This window comes from Chiloscyllium plagiosum, unplaced genomic scaffold, assembly GCF_037043375.1.
Source record: "Chiloscyllium plagiosum isolate Xiang-an unplaced genomic scaffold, Cpla_swu_hap1 HiC_scaffold_27, whole genome shotgun sequence".
NCBI lineage: Eukaryota > Metazoa > Chordata > Chondrichthyes > Orectolobiformes > Hemiscylliidae > Chiloscyllium > Chiloscyllium plagiosum.
In genome coordinates this window covers 31248091-31255590 of record NW_028270165.1, presented here as the reverse complement: position 1 = coordinate 31255590, position 7500 = coordinate 31248091, and the positions used below count along the sequence as shown (strand labels likewise).

General features: G+C 46.7%; 1 protein-coding gene; it reads right to left on the bottom strand.

The window, feature by feature from the left end:
• The window catches only part of LOC122543486 (uncharacterized), a 101050-nt gene that overhangs the window by 71662 nt on the left and 21888 nt on the right, over window positions 1–7500 (bottom strand).

Here is a 7500-nt window from a genome sequence, read left to right as displayed (position 1 = left end):
TATCTGGCAGAGAACAGCACTAGGGGAAAGTGTAGATGTTGGAGATCCGAGTCAAGCGTGTAGTGCTAAAAAAGCACAGCAGGTTAGGCAGCATCCAAGGAACAGGAGAATTGATATTTCGGGCATAAGCCCTTCATCAGGAATCATTCTTGATAAAGGGCTTATGCCCGAAATGTCGATTCTCCTGCTCCTCTGATGCTATCTGACCTGCTGCGCTTTTCCAGCACCACACTCTCGACTGAGAACAGCGTGAACGACATTCAACATTGTTACCTCTATCCAGGCCAAAAGAGAATTTGATTGATACTCAAATCTGGGAACTTTCGTCTAAGTGTTCAAAAGGGATTGAGGCTGTTATTTGAAAAGGGTCACTGGGCAAGGTGACGAGGAAAAGGCAGGATATTGTCACTTAATGACACTCAGAGCTGCAGCAGACATAATTGCATTTGCCACTTTTCATATTCATTCATTTCATGACCGACACGTAGAGGTTACAACTTGTACCATCTACAAGAGGGAACTCGCCTCTTTCAGCAGCACCTTCAAAACCTGTGACCGTTACCATCTAGAAGGGCAACAGATTGATCAGAATGGTGTCTCAGTGGCTAGCACTGCTGCCTCACAGCGTCAGGGACCTGGGTTCGATGCCAGACTCTGGCAACTGTCTGTGTGCAGTTTGTACATTATCCCCACGTCTGTGTGGGTTTCTTCCCACAATCCAAAGATGCCCAGGTTAGGTTAACTGGCCATGCTAAATTTCCCATGGGTGTGTCACAGGGATAAGTAGATCAAGTGTATTAGTCAGGGTTAAATATGGATCTGGATGGGTTACTCTTCAGAGGGTTGGTGTGGACTTGTTGGGCCGAAGGGCCTGTTTCCACACTGCAAGGATTCTATGAATACCACCACAGGTTCACCTCTGTAGTGACATGGGCTATATTGCTGTTCCTTCATTGATGGTGGTGAGCTGCTTGGGGTCAAAGTACCTGGAATTACTAGCCCAGTCGAACTGTGGGTATCCCTACACGTCAAGGTCAGCGCAGTTTTAAGAAGGCAGCTCACCACTGCATTCTCCAGGGCACCCAGGGATCGTCATTAACGTTGGTGATCGCAACAAGGCCCACATCCCATCAATGAATGAACAAAACAAAAATATTTTCTACACTCCCTGATATTTTACGTCCTTCCTAAAGTACAGCATACACAAGTGGACACAACACTCCAGCTGAGATCACACAAGTGTGTTAACACCATTTCAGCACAGCCTGATCACTGCGTTAGATCGAGCCCCACCATTTTAAATGAAAAGAAAACAGAAATGGGGAAATACTTAGCAGGTCACTCATTGTTAAAAAATGGGCAACATAGATGATCGGGCTGGATATTTGATTCCTCCAGCCTGCTCCACTATTATAAAATGTTATAAAAATAGAAGATAGGATTAGGAAAAGAGTAATCACTACTTCTGGCTGCACTCCTTCAGAATGAACATTTCCCACCACTAGAACCAGCCATCATCTGTCTCTTCCCCCCACCACACACACACACACACCCTCTGGCCCCCAATCTCCAGCCATTGAACACTGCTTTGACCACTCATCCACCGAGAGGCTCCAGCCTGAACTGACATTCAACAGTGACTGATTTGGGGACATTGCTTTCCTGTTCAAGCAGGTTTGGATTTGGCAGCAGACATTAGTTGTGAATTTTATTGAGACAATATCGGGACAAGTTCATCTGCTCTCAAGCAAACCGCAGGCCGCAATCGACTCTTTAATACAGGTAGTATTCGTGTTGAGAAGTAGACCGCATAACACAAAGTACTCCTCGCAACTTTCACAGCCTCGATCTTTGGTCTTTAAGCTTTTTCACTCTGTCTCGCTGGCTGTTAATCTTCTGATTGTGGCCCCTCTTTGCTGCATGCCATTTCCTGGGGAGGCTCTCTTTTGTCCTGAGTTCTGATCTGAAGGGTTCTTGTCCGAAACGTTGATTCTCCTGCTCCTCGGATGTTGCCTGACCTGCTGTGCTTTTCCAGCAGCACACTTTCGACCCTTAACCCATTCCTCCACCTAGTCACAGCTTGTAGGCAATGCTCACCTCACTGAATCAAGGGATCGTCTGCGTATTCTTTGTTGTCCTATATCTCTCTTGTCTCGAGGCTGCTATGTCCTGTTATTTATTCCACTGATATCTCTGTTCTCACAAGCAGCTTCAAGAGCTTGCTTTAGCTTTTTTTTACTGCAGTAAACCATGCCCTCTGTAACTTGGCTTCTTGCTAATAATACATTGTACCCTATTTCCTAAGCTTTTTCTACTCTATTATACTGTTAAGTAGAGTTTCACGTGAAGTTCTTAGAGTTAAAGGGATCAAAGGGTAACACACCTGCTGACTTCCTAAAGCCTGTCTCCCTCCCCACCCAATCTGCAAGGCTCTAGTCAAGAGTGTGGTGGAATGCTTCCCACTTGACAGGATGACTGCAGCTCCAATAACACTTAAGATACCTTTTCGGGTCTATTGGCACCACATTCACAAACACTCACTCTCTCCACCACTGACGCTCAGTAACTGTTGTGGTTCTGTTCGCCGAGCTGGGAATTTGTGTTGCAGACGTTTCGTCCCCTGTCTCGGTGACATCCTCAGTGCTCGGGAGCCTCCTGTGAAGCCCTTCTGTGATGTTTCCTCCGGCATTTGTAGTGGTTTGAATCTGCCGCTTCCGGTTGTCAGTTCCAGCTGTCCGCTGCAGTGGCCGGTATATTGGGTCCAGGTCGATGTGCTTATTGATTGAATCAGTGGATGAGTGCCATGCCTCTAGGAATTCCCTGGCTGTTCTCTGTTTGGCTTGTCCTATAATACCATGTACAAGATACACTGTAGTAACTCACCAGGGCTCCTTAGTACCTTCTAAACCCACACCTTCCACCACCACAGGACTGCCGCTGGGTCAAAATCCTGGAATTCCTTCCTTCACAGTGTTGTGGGCACAGCACAGCATTGCTGACAGCACGTAGACTGCAGCGGTTCAAGAAGGCAGCTCGCCACCATCTTCTGAAGGTCAGCTAAGGACAGGCAATAAATGTTAGCCCAGCCATTGCTTTGCAGGCCTCACGAATGAGAAAAGGGTATAGAGTACAATGATCAGCCATGATCATTTTAAATGGCGGAGTAGGTTCAAAGGGCTAAATGGCCGCCCCCGTTCCCATTTTCTAAGTTAGATATTCACTTCTAATAATTAACGTTACATGTTTCTTCTTGTTGGTGTCCTGGTATTCTTACAGCACGAAACCAGTCAAAGTATGAGCTAGCCCTCGTGATGTGAGAATGGAGAAGAGCTGAAAGTGGGTCTACTGGTGACATATTATGTGTAGTTATTTACAAAATAAAAGCAATATTTTCTCAAACCTTCACACACTCACCCTCGGTGAATTACAATTTGTAGGCCAGACCCTTACTGCCACTTCCACCTGGTGCATTCTGTGTGGGTCAGCGGAGGTCGAGACGCGCTGCTGCTGCTGCACTCTCTGGGTTTCAGAGTCCCTGAGCATCACGGTAAAGACTTCCTTCTCGAATATAGGGGCAGACCTAGCTCGTGGAGATGGGAGTAAACTGTGTCCGTCTGGTACTCCTTGGGGATTGAGAAATGGGAGAGTATTCAGTGAATTCCCATTCCCTGTCACGATTTTCCATCAGTTCTCTTCTGGACCACCGTCACATCGCTGCTCTCACTCTGCTGCAGACCAGCCTGGGGGGGGGGGGGTCAGTGACACATTGTAAACCTACAGATACAGTATCTGTCATCCTGTCTAAGGCAACAGACAACATGGTCAGGATCTGCACGGTTCCATTTAAGAGCTGTACTTTACATTACATTACATTACATTACAGTGTGGAAACAGGCCCTTCGGCCCAACAAGTCCACACCGACCCGCAGAAGCACAACCCACCCATACCCCTACATTTTACTCCTTACCTAACACTATGGGCAATTTAGCATGGCCAATTCACCTGACCCTGCACATCTTTGTGACTGTGGGAGGAAACCGGAGCACCCGGAGGAAACCCACGCAGACACGGGGAGAACGTGCAAACTCCACACAGTCAGTCGCCTGAGGCGGGAATTGAACCCGGGTCTCAGGCGCTGTGAGGCAGCAGTGCTAACCACTGTGCCACCGTGCTTCAGGCAGTCTCCTTCATCGTGACTGACATGGTTTCTCAGACCGCCTCCAGCTCTTAGGCAATCCATGCATCCTACTCCTTCAGTGCGGACCCTTTCCTATCTCCCACCTACCTCACTCCAGCATTGGTGCTCATGATTTTAACTGCAGAGTCCACGAGCTCTGGAATTTCCTCTTTCAACATTTTTGTCTTTTGGTTATCTATTAAAGGGGTCAGTTAGCTGGACAACTGGTTTAGCCACGCAGCGTGAATGCTGGCATTATGGGTTCAATTCCACACTAGCTAAGGTTACCATGAAAGACTCTCCCTCACCTGAGACTCTCAGAATTAACCCCCACCTATTGTCTCTTGAATGAGACAGCAGCCCGAATAGAGCTGTAGAGCATGAAAACAGACTCTTCAGTCCAACTCGTCCATCCTGACCTGGTTTCCTAAATAAATCCAGGCCCATTTGCCAGCCTTTATCCCATGAGGGTCCTGACCAAAATGTCAACTCTTCTGTTCCTCGGACACTGCTGACCTGCTGTGCTTTTTCCAGTGCCACACTTTATCATCTGCAGTCCTCACTGTCTTCTAGCATTTGGCCTATATTATTCTAAACCCTTCCTATTAATATACCCATCCAGATGCCTTTTAAATGTTGTAATTGTACCAGCTTCTACCACTTCCTCCATCAGCTTATTCCATACACGTGTCATCCTCTGGTTGAAAACATTGTCCCCCAGGTCCCTTTGAAATCTTTCCCCTCTCACCTTAAACCTATGTCCTCTAATTCTGGACCTCCCCACCCCACGGGAAAGACTTTGTCTATTTATCCTATCAATGCCCCTCATGATTTTATAAACCTCTATAAGATCACCCCTCAGTCTCTGATGCTCCAGGGAAAATATCCCCAGTCTATTCAAGCTCTTCCTGTTGCTCAAACCCTCCAACCCTGGCAACATCCTTGTAAATCTTTTCTGAACCCTTTCAAATTTCACAACATCCTTCCACTGGCAGGGAGACCAGAATTGGACACAGTATTCCAAAAGTGGAGGAGCCAATGTCTTGTATAGCTGCAACATGACCTCCCAATTCCTATTGTCACTGACCAATACAGGTAAGCATATCAAGTGCCTTCTTCTCTATCCTGTCTACCTGGTGCTCCACTTTCAAAGAACTATGAACCTGCACTCCAAGGTCTCTTTGTTCAGCAACACTCTGCAGGGCCTTACCATTAAGTGTATAAGACCTGCCCTCATTTGACTTTCCGAAATGCTGCATCTCATTTCCATCTGCCACTCTACAGCCCATTGGCCCATGTGATCACGATCCTGTTATACTCTGAGGTAACCTTCACTGTCCACTACACCTCCAATTTTGGTGTCATCTGCAAACCTATGACCTATACCTCCTATGTTCACATCCAAGTCATTTACTTAAATAACAAAAAGCAGTGGACCCAGCACTGATCCTTGTGGCACACTGCTGGCCACAGGCCTCCAGTCTGATGGCAACCCTTCACCACCACCACCCTCTGTCTTCTACGTTCAGGTCAGTTCTGTATCCAAATGGCTAGTTCTCCCCATATTCCATATGATCTAACCGCACTAACCAGTCTACCATGAAGAACCTTGTCAAATGCCTTACTGAAGTCCATATAGATCATGTTCATCTCTCTTCCCTCATTAATCCTCTTCGTTACTTCAAAATCTCAATCAAGTTAGTGAGGCAAGATTTCCCACACACAAAGCCATGTTTACTATCTCTCATCGGCCCCTGCCTTGCCAAATAGATGTCCCTCAGGATTCCCTCCAACAGCATGCCCACCACTGATGTCAGGCTCACAGGTACCCTGGCTTTAGTACCCTGGCTTTTCCTTACTACCTTTCTTAAATAGTGGCACCACATTAGCTAACCTCCAGTCTTTCTGCACCTCAACCGATGGCTGTCAATGATACAAATATCTCAGCAAGGGGCGGTGCACTCACTTCCCTAGCTTCCCACAGAATTCTAAGGTATACCTAATCATGTCCCGGCAATTCATCCACCTTTATGCATTTTAAGTATGCATTGTAATAGGGACATTTTTCATGAGGTCGCTATTTATTTCCCCACATTCTCTATCTTCCATATCCTTCTCCACAGTAAACACTAATACAAAATATTTGTTTAGTCTGTCCCCCATCTTCTGCGGTTCCACACATAGGTGGCGTAGCTGATCTTTTAAGAGACCCTGTTCCTTCCCTAGTTCTCTTTGTCATAAATGTATTTGTAGGATCCCTTTGGATTCTCATTAACCTAATTTGCCAAAACTATGTGATGTCTGGTAATATGGTGGCAACTTTAACTTTACCTGGGATGGGGGGGGGGGGGGGGAGGAGGGAGAAGTGATCAGATAGGCGGAAATTGAGCTGTGAGAGAGAGAGAGAGAACAACCATTAGGGAGACAAATCAACGGATAATAGTATGGCATGGAGAAAGAAAAGCTGACCATGAGGGCCATAATAAGCCGGTGAAAATGGATTGGCTGAGCTGAAAGCACCCCATGTCATGACAGGGTGTGGGAGTGGGTCAAGGACATGGAAGTTGTTGTTCAAATTGTAAACTCATAGAAACTGTAAGAACTGTGGATGCTGTAAATCAGAAACAAAGTCAGAAATTGCTGAAAAGATAAGCAGGTCTGTGGAGGGAAAATCAGAGTTAACATTTCGGGTCACGTGACCCTTCCTCGGAATGGGGTTTGTGTGTGTATATAAATATGTAAAATTATAGAAGTCAATTATTGAGTCCTGAAGGCTGAAGGGTCGCCAATTGGAAACTCAGATGCTGTTCCTCCAGCTTTTGCTGAGCCTTCCTGTAACAGGCCTGAAGCAGAAATGTTGACCAGAGAATAGGATGGTGTGTTGACGTGGCAAGCAATTGGAAGCCTCGGGGAACTGCAGCTTTTCTTTCTGGCATTCTGCCTTTGTCTCCCTAACTGTAATTCTTTTCTCTTTGGATCCATCTCTGGCTGTCCCTCTGACTCCTTACTCGCTAACCCCGCCCCCTTGTCTTCAGCCTATGTACCACCTTTTCCTAGATACCATCAGTTTTGAAGAAGGGTCATTGGACTAGAAACATTGACTCTCCCTTCTCTCCACAGATGCTGCCGGAGTTTCTCCAGCAATTATGCTTTTGTTTCAGATACCCAGCATCTTGCAGCTGTTTTGTTTTATGAATGAATCCAGCTGAAGATCTACGAGAAGGGTAAGGGGGCGGGGCTGGAGGACCGTGCGGGAAGCGGCTGGTCCTCAAACCAATGGGGGTGAATGAGGGGCGGAGCTGGAGGACCGTGTTGTTGCGCG